At 44.3% G+C, this 13,746-nt stretch overlaps 1 non-coding gene across 1 annotated transcript; it reads left to right on the top strand.

Moving 5' to 3' along the window:
• Positions 1-13,437: 13,437 nt before the first annotated feature.
• LOC131232133 (small nucleolar RNA R71) lies at positions 13,438-13,543 on the top strand. Its single transcript, XR_009164740.1, has one exon. It is a non-coding gene; the product is annotated as a small nucleolar RNA R71 (small nucleolar RNA).
• Positions 13,544-13,746: the final 203 nt, after the last annotated feature.

The raw sequence follows: 13,746 nt of genomic DNA, 5'->3' as shown, positions 1-13,746 counted from the left end.
AGATTAGCGAGTAATGGTTTTAGGTCAAGCTTCGGTGCCTTAATACTAAATGGTAAAGGCATAATATTGGTTTAAGGAAATTTTTTCAAAATTTGGCCTCCATCGGTTAGTTTCAAGTACCGGTGTAGCATCAAGTAAGGCATCCATCTCCCTAATCATATCATCATCTAAATAAGGGGACTGGGCCAAGCATGTCTCTAGAATGTCAAAGTATATATTTAAAAGTGACATATCTTCCATGAATGAATCAATCACATTTACTTCGTGGGCATCATCAACATCCTTGGGTTGTTTACGCATATTAAATATGTTCAACTCTAATGTTATGTTCACAAAAGTTAATTTCATGATCCCATTCCTACAATTAATTATGGCATTTGATGTTGCTATGAATGACTAGCCAAGGACGACATGAATTTAAGCGCTTGCATTAATGACGAGATGAGTATCCAAAATAATAAAATCTACTGTATAATAGAATTTATCAGCTTAAACTTGCACGTCCTCTATTGTCACGCCCCAAACTCAGAAATCGGGCTCACAAAATTTTCGATCATCGAATCTGGCGCCGACAGCCTCCATAGTACCTCATTCTTGGCTCCCGACACCCATACACCAGGTTCCGATCCTGAGATCCTACAAGGAGGATTTCAAACATGATTTTGATTCAGTATAAGCATAACCATAAGCATAACCCACGAACAATAACCATAATAACACCATCACACAATCCACTATGATAAAAAACTTTGAGTACAATGCGTATGAAGGGAAATACAAGAAAATGATAATAACGAAAACTCCTGAAGCTCATCTGCACAATCCTACTGCGGTGAAGCTACGGCTGCATCCTGGCGTCACCTATACACATCAATCGTGCATAAGCTTATAGAAAGCTTAGAGGGCGGTGTAAGTGTGTGCGTAATATGAGCGTGCTCAGAATACAATGTTAGAATAATGCAGAATCATGTTGATGAGTACATGAATGCAATCAGCCGTACCAAGGCTATGCGGTGCAAGATATGAATGCTATCGGCCATATCAAGACCATGTGATGCGAGATGCAAATCAAGCATGCCAATCCTCATCCAAATCCACCTATCAACGCAGCTCATCACTAGAGCATCAAATATCAGTACAGTTCTCGTTCTGGATAATCACCGGGGATTAGTACACTGCAAATGACATTGCCCCTTTCCCAGGCGCGCAACACAAGTGAGCGTAAGAAACCTCACTACCTGCCTGGCCAATAGTCTATCAATACCTATCTGGCACGTCGATAGCGGACCCATTCATGAGCTGGTCAAACTCAACCTAGTAATGCCCCCTACGCTCGGGTGGGTAAGGCCACACCTCTTTCCAACCAACCACACACAATGGAAGATATGGCCTCCTGGTATTCGGCCCTCGTAAGCTCATATATCCACTCGGTCTTGACGTTGGAGTCATCCTCTGGTACCATCGGGTTTAGGAATTTTCACACAGGGACATCTATGGTGCCCCGATGCTAGAAACAGTATTTTCGGAATCCAATTCGGCCACCCACGATGTATCTGTGGAGGCTATGACCCTGATGCGCTAGGGCATACAATAATCACAATCACACAAATGCAAAGTGCATGAGTCATATAGCCCAATCATGCATTAATCCTGCGTATACCGTGCGCTCATGTGGGATAACTCTGCCAATCAGGAAGTCCCTCACCTTCACTAAGGCATATGCAATGGCTAATCACATCACATAACAAACATATAGATGATGCGTATGGGCATGTATCATAATGTTATGCTGTCACAATCTCATAATTGGCAACGGTAGCCGGTATCAGCAATCGGCACCGATAATCGGCATCGATAATCAACCTTGGCGCGAGGCGGGGTCCATAGATATGATGGAGCAATTAAAATCAATAGGGCCCAAGCGTTTGGGTTAACCCACGAGAGAATGATGTGGAAGGGCCTAACTAGGCCTAAGGGAAGGTCATAATGTGGACGTCCAACCATCATTGCCCATCAATGTGGACCTTTAACCAACATTGCTCTCAAAGAATGACACTCATAGGGTCAATCGTATAATGGGTCCACAGTCTCATATAAGGGTCTAATACACATCATCATGGGCCTCGCTTATAGGGCATATACGCATCACATTGGGCCTCAACCATGGGTCAATGTATATAACATCGAGCCGTATCAACGGGCCAAATCAAATGGGCCGGTACAAATGGGTCAAATCGAATGGGCTGATACAAATGGGCCGAGTCAATGGGCTGAATCAAATGGGCTAAGTCAATTGGGCTGATCAAATGGGCTGATACAAATGGGTCGGTTAATGGGCTGAATCAAATGGGCTGATCAAATGGGCCGATACAAATGAGTCGAGTCAATGGGTCGAATCAAATGGGCCAAGTCAATTGGGCCGATCAAATGGGTCGAGTCAATGGGCTGAATTAAATTGGCCAAGTCAAATGGGCCGATCAAATGGGCTGAATCAAATGGGCCCATACAAATGGGCCGAGTCAATGGACCGAATTAAATGGACCAAATCGAATGGGCCGAATCGAATGGGCTAATTCAAATGGGCCGAGTTGAATGGGCCAGTTCCAAAACCATTCATCCATTATTAGAAATCATTAAAGAGCTTATATATATATATGAACCATATCCAAAGGATCAACTAGACCATACCACAAACGGTAGTGGTGATAATGATTCACATTGTTAAAAATTTAGAGGGCCCACCATAGCATTTATTTCCCATCCAGACTGTTTATAAGGTCACAAGGACCTAAACAGTGAGGAAAAATAAGTATCATATTGGTTCAAAACTTCTGTAACCCAAAAGGGGTTTCAATGGTGGGTGTTCAATCCACTGTTTTCTGTACTGTGGTCCACCTGATAACTGGATCTGTCTAATTTTTAGTCTCAACCCTCAAGGCGAGTTAGCAAAAAGGATGGTCGGTTGGATGAACCATATACATCAAGGTGGGGTCCACCTACGTGGCCCACCTGAGACGTGAATCTGCTTCACTTTTCGTCTCAAGCCTAAGACGAGCTTGCAGATGGATGGACGACTTAGATGGAACATATCCATCAGCGATGGGTCCCACCATATAGATGGATGGCCTGGATTTATCCCACGTACAGCAGACGTATGGCTGGCTGCTGATCAGCGCCAGCCAGCCATCCAATATCCCAGAAAGGTGGGTCCCACATGGGTATAATCCACCAACGAAGTATCTTGTATTATATAATATTATATATTATATACTTAAATATAATATAATATAATATTATATATATACACTCCAGATCCACCGTCCAGATACATCTGGATGGTGCAAATTGTATAAATTAAAGGTGGGTCCCACATGGGAGTGGCCCACCATCATCAAGTATATATTATAATAATATAATATTAATGTATTATATAGATATAATATATTATATTATATCATCCAGCCCAGTGTCCAGCAGTAGGGATGCTGGACGATCTAGATGCCTTAATCACTTACTATCAAGGTGGGACCATGTGGTGTGACCCACCCGCTTTAGATCCATCTGATATTTGTGTTTTTCCTTCATCCAGGTCTATCACATGGTAGCAAGGTGCGGATACAATGCATTCATCACGGTGGATCCCACCATTTGGACAGCATGTGAATCATCCATCAAGGTGGGCCATCACACACACACAGACCAGGTGGGCCACACACCTTATCATCATCAATATAAAAAAATGAAAGAGAGATAGAGAAAGAGAGAGGGAGAAAGAGAGTACAGTGGAGATGGGAGGGACCCCGCCACTATGGGTCCCTCTCAATACAATACATGCATCAATGGGTCCAACATCAAGTGGGCCCTAAAATTTGAAATCAACGGTGGATCACCCACCTATCGGCCTTCTTCTTTAGCTCCTTGGACTCCTATGCTCCTTGCCTTCAACTTTGATGGAGGTTGATGGAGATTGGAAGGCTGAGATGGGAGATGAGAGAGTAGAAAAATGGGCCACACTTGTTTTTGGGGGAGAGAGCTTGGACGTTGGAAGCTCTCATGAGAGTTGGGAGGTTGCTTGGAAAATGAGAGAGAAAGAGAGGTGATGGATTGATATGGGATGGGTGGAATAGGTGTTGTAAGAAGAAGTATGGGTTTATTTGAAATTTTGGTAAAAGAGGGATGGGTAGGGAGAGAGAGAGTTGACTTGTGGAAAAGAGGGAGTGGATGATTGTACTTGGAATAGGGTGAGGTTGCATTGAGGTATGGAGAATATACTTGACTTGATGGATGTGACATGTTGTAGACATTCTCTCAGAAGTCGCAACGCGTGGCATTTTCTTCGGAATGAACGCTTGCCCACATCTCCTAGCCTGGGTATCTGATCGGTGCGCAAGTTGTGGCATTGGAACTACGGTGACAACGCAGTGCTAGGGTATAAGTTTCGAGTCGAGCCAACTTTGGTATGCAGGACTCGGCTTAGGATCACCCGCAAACGTTGGATACAGGTCGAGGGTTGTCGAAATTTGACCGGGAGGACTGCGGAAGCCTATGGAATAGTACGGACTATGATACAGGCCTTACAACTCTCCCCTCCAAATAAAAATTTCATTCTTAAAATTTACACAATCATCGTAACTAGACATAACTCATAATAGAAGAGGAAATAAAGCATCATCATATAAAATCAGAAACAATATACAAGATACAACATATAATCAATCATTAAAGAAATGAGGATAACGCTCTCAAATCTCAGCCTCGGGATCCCAAGATGCCTCATCAACAGAATGGTGACCCTACTGAACCTTCACCAAGGGAATGACCTTAGTCTGGAGGATCTGTTCCTTCTGATCGAGGATACGAACTGGCTGCTCAATGTAAGAAGCGTCCTCACAAACCTCCAACGGCTGCCAATCGATAACGGGAATGATGTCTGAACCACACTTTCTCAGCATAGAGACATGAAAAACGTTATGGATGCCAGACAACTGAGATGGCAAGGCAAGCCGATAGGACACGACACCAACACGCCCAGTGATCTCGAAAGGTCCTATGAATCTCAAGGCAAGCTTGCCCTTCGCTCTAAATCGAACTACACCCTTCATGGGCGAGACCTTGAGATACAGTCTGTCCCCAATAGCGAACTCCAAGGGACAACACCGGCGATCAGTAAAACTCTTCTGCCGGCTCTAAGCTGTGCGCATCATCTACCTAATGATATCAATAGCCTCTGATGTCTACTGCACAAGCTTAGGACCTAGGAGACGTCGCTCTCCGACCTCAGTCCAACAACTCAGAGATCTGCATGGTCTGCCATATAATGTCTCAAAAGGAGCTATGTCAATGGTCGCTTGATAGCTATTGTTATATGTGAATTTAGCCAATCATAGATGCTCATCCCAGCTACTTAAGAAGTCGATCGCACAAGCTCTGAGCATATCCTCAAGGATCTGGTTGACCTTTCGGTCTGCCCATCGATCTACAGATGATACGCGGTGCTGAGCTACAAATTAGTACCCATCGGTCTCTGAAAGCTCCTCCAAAACTAAGACGTGAACTTCAGGTCTCAGTCTGAAACGATCGAGACAGGAACACTGTGCAGTCTCATGATCTCATCAACAAATAGCTTGGCGAGCCGGTCTGAATGCCAAGTCTCACGAATCGTAAGAAAATATGCCGACTTCGTCAGACGGTCCACGACAACCCAGATGATGTCATGACCGCACTGAGTCCTCGGCAAACCCATGATAAAAATCAGTAGATACATGCTCCCACTTCCATATTGGGACGCTCAACGGCTGCAATGGACCAGGGGGTCTCTGATGATCGGCCTTGACACGCTGACATGTGTCACACTCGGCCACAAAACTAGTAATTTGACACTTCATCCCTGCCCAAAAATACTGTCTCCTCATATCACGATACATCTTCGTTGAGCCAGGGTAGATAGAAAACCACGATCGATGTGCCTCGGTTATAAGATCTCTACGCAACTCAGGAATATCCGGGACACATAATCGGCCTTTGAAGCAAAGTCTACCATCAGAACCAATCTGCCAATATGTCTGACTCTTAGATGCTACTTCTACTCGGTAATCCTATAACGACTAGTCAGTCTGCTAAGCCTCGATCACCCTTGCGACAAGAGAGGATTGAATTGACAGGCTCGATAGCTAAACGATAGAAGACTGGAGACCAAACTCGAAGTCGTACTTTACTATATCCTCGAGCATCCTCCACTCCTGAATCATCATGTGTGCCACTAGGCCCCGTGGCTGACTGCTAAGGGCATTTGCCACCAGGTTTGCCTTGCCTGGGTGGTACTGGAGATTGAAATCATAGTCCTTCAGGAGCTCCATCCAGTGTATCTGCCTTATGTTCAGCTCGGACTGAGAGAATAGGTATTTCAAGTCTTGTGGTCGGAGAAGAGCTCGAACCTGACCCCATAGAGATAGTGTCTCCACACCTTCAGTACGAAGATGATTGCTGCCAGCTCTAAATCATGCGTGGGGTATTTCAGCTCATGGACCTTGAGCTGGCGAGACGTGAAGGCTACAGGCCTGTCATGCTGCATCAGGACAACACCTAAACTAATATGTGAGGCATCGGTAAATACAAAAAACCCATCACTCCCTGAGGAAAGAGTGAGGACAGAAGTGGACGTCAGACGGTCCCTCAGCTCCACAAATGCCTGCTCACATGCGTCAATCTAAATCTGCGCCCTTCCGAGTCAACCTGGTCAATGGGGCTGCAATATGGGAGAAATCCTCATTGAAACGCCGATAATATCCCACTAAACCAAGGAAACTACGAATCTCGGATGCAGTCATGGGCTGGCCATACTGATGCACTGCCTTAACCTTTGAGGAGTCCACTACGACACCCTCCCTTGTCACCACGTGACTGAGGAACTTTACCTCCTCTTGTCAAAACTCGCACTTCTCTAGCTTCCCATACAGCAGATGGGCACGGAGGGTCTGCAATGTAATCTCTAGATGCTGCATAAGGTCCTTACGGGTTCTCGAGTATATCAGAATATCGTCGATGAAGACCATAACAAACTGATCGAGATATGGACGGAAGACCTTATTTGCATTGGTCAATTTGAAGGACATGACCTGAAACTCAAAATGACCATAATGCGTCCTGAAAGCCGTCTTCGAGATGTCCTCCTCTCGGACCTGAATTTGATGATAACCGGAACGTAGGTCAATCTTCGAAAAGAACTGTGTACCCTGTAGCTGATCAAACAAATCATTTATCCTTGGGAGCGGATACATGTTCTTGATCGTGACCCAGTTGAGCTCGTGATAATCTACACAGAGCCTCAAGGAGCCATCCTTTTTCCTGACGAAGAGTACCGGCGCTTCCCAAGGTGAACTGCTCGGACGAATGAATCCCAACTCACACAACTTGTCCAACTATCGCTGCAGCTCCCTCAACTCCAAGGGTGTCATACGATATGGGGCCTTCGAGGTAGGCGAGGTATCGGGCACAAGATTAATCTGGAACTTAATATGCCGATGAGGTGGCAACCTCAGAATCTCCTGGAACATGTCGGGAAAATCACTGACAATCGGTAACAGATCAATACATGCAGCAACAAGCTCCTCAACGGAAAAGGACATCAAACAAGACAATGGCTCTCCTCTAGGCTCGGTAATGAACTGAAACTGTGATAAGCTTGGTATGTAAAATGTGACTGTCTTCGTGGAACAGTCCAAGATGGCTTGGTACTTGGTAAGCCAATCCATGCCCAAGATTACGTCAAAATCTGACATCGGCAACACGTATAAGTCAGCGGGCAAGAAAATCTCTTCCATTAACATGGGGCAAGACGAACAGAAGCGGCCTAATACTATAGTCTTCCCCAAGGGCATCGATACGGTCAACCTCTATTGAGCAGACTCTGTTAGTAATCCAGTCGAATAATAGAATAGTCGAATGATAGAATCCCTCAGACATAAACAAGTGAGAAGCACCGGAATCAAATAAAAATTGAGCGATGCATGTAAGGACTGGAAGTTACTCTCAACAACTCCTTCAGAGGTCTATGGGTCCTGCTGAGCTGCGTAGAACTTAGCTTGAGCTATCTGGGGAGGTGTCTTTCTCCTCTAAGGTCTCTGTGCTGTTGCTACCGCTGTGGCACTCTGTACTACTATCTCTTCTGCTGCTGGGGCCTCGGTGGCTAAGGTAGTTGCGGTCGCTGCTGATGGGGTCATTGCGGCTACGGTCGCTGCTGCGCTGGAGGCTGCTGTTACGGTCGCTGTTGTGTTGGAGGATATTGTGGCCCTCTCGGTTGTTGCAGATGAGGGCGGGGGCACTCATACATATGGTGCCCTGTCTCACCACATCCATAACAAGTCCATGTAAATGACTGCTCGGGTGGCCCGGGAGGTGTCACTAGTGCTGGTGGTGGTCTGGTAGATGGGTGGATCATGTGCCTCTATGGCCGTCGATGCTGCTGGGAGCTACTGGAGGGGGCCTCCCTCTTCCTACCTCTCCTCTGATCTCGATCGCTCTGCATACCGGCCCTCTCAGTCTCGTAAATCTGAGCCATCCTTACTACCTCTTGAAAAGTCGATAGCTTATGCCCAATAACACGGCCTCGAAGATCGTAACATAAGCCGTTCTCAAAATGGCAGGCCTTCCTCTCCTCACCATTAACCAAATACAGCGCGAACCTCGATAGTGTCACAAAATGGGCCACATACTGCACCATGGACATGTCCCCCAGCACCAGAGTCTCGAACTCTAACGCTCTCTGACGACGAATGTGGTCGAGGAAGTACCGCTGCTTGAATCGATCAATAAAATCCTCTCATGTCCAGACAAAATCAAGCCCTACAACACGAGTAACAGAGGTCCACCAGTACTCAGCCTCACCCTGAAGAAGAAATACTGCCAACCGGACTTGCTGTTGGGTCGTGATGCTATAGTATCAAAAATCTTCTCCACATCGGAGCGCCATCTATTGGCTGCTGTTGGATCTGGCTCACCCTGAAAATGTGGAGGATCGATTTATCTAAACTCTTGAAGAAGAGAGCTCGCGCACTCCTAATCTGCCTGGGCTGGTGAAATAATTGGGTGTTTGACGTGTCCCTGAAGCACAGTGTTACAGCTTACAACATCTGCTGTAACGGGGACACTCACAGGTATGGTCGAATTCGTACCAGTCTCAGGTGAAGGAACGACATCCTCAGGCTGGGGTGCAGGGATCTCTAGGGGTGGAACAGGAGTCGTAGGTGGTAAAGCGGGAGCCTTAGGTGGTGGAATAGGAGTCTCTCGGGTCGCTATCTTGGGTGACATGTCCTATAGGAAAGAATAAGGATGCCAATTAACCTTGAGAATCTCTTGAATACACGCACGTTAGGGAACTAAATTGGAAGGTTACGCACTCGAAACCTCCTGTTATTCGGCCATTGTGCGCTCATGTATCCACTCGGTCTCGATGTTGGAGTTATTCTCTGGTACCATCGGGTTTAAGAATTTTCACTCAGGGACATCTATGGCGCCCCGATACTAGAAACAGTATTTTCGGTATCCAATCCGGCAACTCACGATGTGTCTGTGAAGGCTATGGCCTTGATGTCGCTAGGGCATCAATAATCACAATCACACAAATTCAAAGTGTATGAGTCACGCAGTCCAATTATATATCAATCCTACGCGTACCGTGCACTCATGTGAAATAACTCTGCCAATAAGGAAGTCCCATAAATCACCTTCACTAAGGCATATGCAATGGCTAATCACATCACATAACAAACATACAGATGATGCATATGGGCATGTATCATAATGCTATGCTGTCACAATCTCATAATTAGCAACGGTAGCCAGTATCGGCAATCGGCACCGATAATCGGCATCGATAACCAACCTCGGTGCGAGGCGGGGTCCATAGATAGATGGCTGATGATAGACCAATTAAAATTAATGGGGCCCAAGCGTTTGGGTTAACACGCGAGAAAATGATGAGGAAGGGCTTAACCAAGCCTAAGGGAAGGTCACAATGTGGATGTCCAACCATCATTGCCCATTAATGTGGACCTTTAACCAATATTACTCCCAAGGAATGACACTCATAGGGTCAATCATATAATGGGTCCTTGGTCTCATACAAGGGTCTAATACACATCATCATGGGCCTCGTTTATGGGGTATATATGCATCACATTGTGCCTCATCCACGGGCCAATGTATATAACATCGGGTCGAGTCAAATGGGCTGAATCAAATTGGCCGGTACAAATGGGCCAAATCAATTGGGCCAATCAAATGGGCCAATACAAATGGGCCAAGTTAATGGGTCAAATCAAATGGGCCAAGTCAATTGGGCCGATACAAATGGTGGGTGTTCAATCCACTATTTTTTGTAGTGTGGTCCACCTGATAACTGGATATGTCTTATTTTTAGTCTCAACCCTCGAGGCGAGTTAGCCAAAAGGATGGACGGTTGGATGAACCGTACACATCAAGGTGGGGTCCATGTACGTGGCCCACCAGAGACGTGAATCTGCTTCACTTTTCGTCTCAAGCCTAAGACGAGCTTGCCAGATGGATGGACAGCTTAGATGAAAAATAGCCATCAGTGGTGGGTCCCACCATTTAGATGGACGGCGTGGATTTATCCCATGTACAGCAGATGTATGGTTGGTTGCTGATCAGCGCCAGCCATCCAATATCCCAAAAAGGTGGGTCCCACATGGGTATGGCCCACCAAAAAAGTATCTTGTATTATATAATATTAAATATTATATTCTTAAATATAATATAATATAATATTATATATATACTCCATATCCACCGTCTAGATACATCTGGACGGTGTAGATTGTATAAATTAAAGGTGGGTCCCATGTGGGAGTGGCCCACCATCATCAAGTATATATTATATTAATATAATATTAATGTATTATATAGATATAATATATTATATTATATCATCCAGCCCAGCGTCCAGCAGCAGGGACGCTGGACGGTCTGGATGCCTTAATCACGTACTATCAAGGTGGGACCACGTGGTGTGTCCCACCCGCTCTAGATCCATCTGATATTCGTGTTTTTCCTTCATCTAGGTCTATCACATGGTAGCAAGGTGTAAATACAATGCATCCATCACGGTGGATCCCACCATTTGGACAACATGTGGATCATCCATCAAGGTGGGCCATCACACACACACACCAGGTGGGCCACACACCTTACCATCATCAACATTAAAAAAATGAAAGAGAGATAGAGAAAGATAAAGGGAGAAAGAGAGTACGGTGGAGATGGAAGGGACCCCGCCACTATGGGACCCTCTCAATACAATACATGTATCAATGGGTCCCACATCAAGTGGGCCCTAAAATTTAAAATCGACGATGGATCACCCACCTATCAGCCTTCTTCTTTAGCTCCTTAGACTCCTATGCTATTTGCCTTCAACTTTGATGGAGGTTAATGGAGATTGGAAGGTTGAGCTGGGAGATGAGAGAGTAGGAAAATGGGTCACACTTATTTTTGGAGGAGAGCTTGGACGTTGGAAACGCTCATGAGAGTTGGGAGGTTGTTTGGAAAATGAGAGAGAAAGAGAGGTGATGGATTGATATGGGATGGGTGGAATGGGTGTTGTAAGGAGATGTATGGGTTTGTTTGAAATTTTGGTAAAAGAGGGATGCGTAGGGAGAAAGAGAGAGTTGACTTGTAGAAAAGAGGGAGTGGATGCTTGTACTTGGAATAGGGTGAGGTGGCAATAAGTTATGGAGAATGTACTTAACTGGATGGATGTGACATGTTGTAGAGATTCTCTCGAAATTCACAACATGCGGCGTTTTCTTTAGAATGAATGTGGGCCCACATCTCTTGGCCCGGGTATCGAATCAGTGCATGAGTCGCAGTCGCTAGGGTACAAGTTTTGAGTCGAGCCGCCTTCGATATGCAGGACTCGATTTAGGATCGTGCGCAAACGTCGGATACAGGTCGAAGGTTACCGGAATTTAACCAGGAGAACCGTGGAAGCCTATGGAACAGTACGAATTATGATACATGCCTTACATCTATCATCCCTCTTGGTATACGGACTGAACGATCAATAAGTTAAAATGTGGTCTTAGTGGGTTTTAATTCACCAAGGCCGAGCTATTCGTAAACCGAGTATAAAACAGATTTACACTCACTTCCAAGTCAAGTAGTGTATGTTCTAGTCAGTAATTTCCAATTACATAAGAGATAGTTAGGCTATTGGGATCTTTATATTTCTGAGGCATATCTTGCTTGAGGATAACACTCACTTTTTCTGTCAGAAAATTTTTCTTTTAAATATTTTATCGTCTCTTAGCTGTACAGAGATCTTTCAGAAACATTGCATATGATGGTATTTGTTTTATGGCATCCAATAGAGGAATATTAATTTTCATTTGTTTAAGCACCTCCAAGTTATCCTAAGTGTTAGGTAGAGGTTTTGGTAAAATCAACCTTTGAGGGAATGGAGAAACCGACTTCTAATGTTTTTCAGGTTCTTTCTCATGCGTAGCATGGCTAGGTCCATCATTCCTCTCAAATTCTTCTGAGTCCTTAGGCTTCTCAGCCCTCTTCAAGATGTTTTTATCAATTATCTTACCACTTCTAAAAGTGGTGATAGACTTAGCTTACTCCGCATGGTGATTTGAGGTGCTTAGGTCACTTAATTCAATTTGTTGTTTTGGGTTAGGTAGAGGTTGGGCTAGAAGAGTCCCTTTCTCCCTAACAGTTAGTTGTGACTCAATTCTTTGGATAGAAATGCAAACACTCCCAATGATGTTTTAATATCCTGGAATGTTTATAACATATTTTGGTTAAATTGCTATTAATTTTGAATAAATTTTTGTACCATATCCTCATGAGATCTTTTATGATTTAATGGGTTAAAATTTGAAGTAAAAGCCCATTGAGGATTTCTTTCTATATTAGCGGTTTGCCGATTCCTCTAACTAGGATTATATGTGTTTAAGATGGGGGCACTGAATGGCCTTTGATAATTGTTCACGGCATTAGATTGCTCATGTAACAACTCTTAGAACACAAGAATTATAGGACAATCCTATGTCAAGTGTATGTTACTAGCACAAATATCATAAACAATTTCAATGGTCTCACCAAATTTGATTGTTTTTACTTTCTTTAGTTTCATGGCTTCAACCTTTCTTGTGAGATTAGCCACCTTAGTATTCACATCATCTTCATTCCTTAAGATGCACATTCCTCCCTTCTCTCTAGGCTAATTCGATATGGGATTAGTGGGCTTAGATGAAGTATCCCATGATTGCGCATTTTCAGCAAGTACATCGAAATAATCCCACGCATCATTGGGATCCTTGTTTATGAACTCTTCATTGCACATCATCTCTATGAATTGGCATATGGGCAAAGTCAGTCCATCATAGAAAAAGCTTATTACCTGCCAAGTTTTATAGCCATGATGTGGACAAGAATTCAAAAGATCTTTGAATCTCTCCCAACATTGGAAGAAGGTCTCTACCTCTTTCTAAGAGATATTCATGATCGCCTTCCTTAGGGTATTTGTTTTATGAACTGGGAAGAACTTTCTAAGGAACTCCCAAGTTATCTCAGCCCATGGCTTGATAGATCTCAATCTCAAGGAGTGTAGCCAAGACTTGGCTTTCTCCTTCAAAGAGAAAAGGGAACAAATTTAATATTAAAGTGTCCTTAGAAATATTATGAAAGTATAAGGTTGCTACAATCTCATCAAATTCTTTTAAG

The sequence above is a fragment of the Magnolia sinica genome, chromosome 17, assembly GCF_029962835.1.
Source record: "Magnolia sinica isolate HGM2019 chromosome 17, MsV1, whole genome shotgun sequence".
Lineage (NCBI taxonomy): Eukaryota > Viridiplantae > Streptophyta > Magnoliopsida > Magnoliales > Magnoliaceae > Magnolia > Magnolia sinica.
The sequence above is the reverse complement of the archived record's forward strand: the minus strand, read 5'-3'. Positions and strand labels throughout refer to the sequence as shown.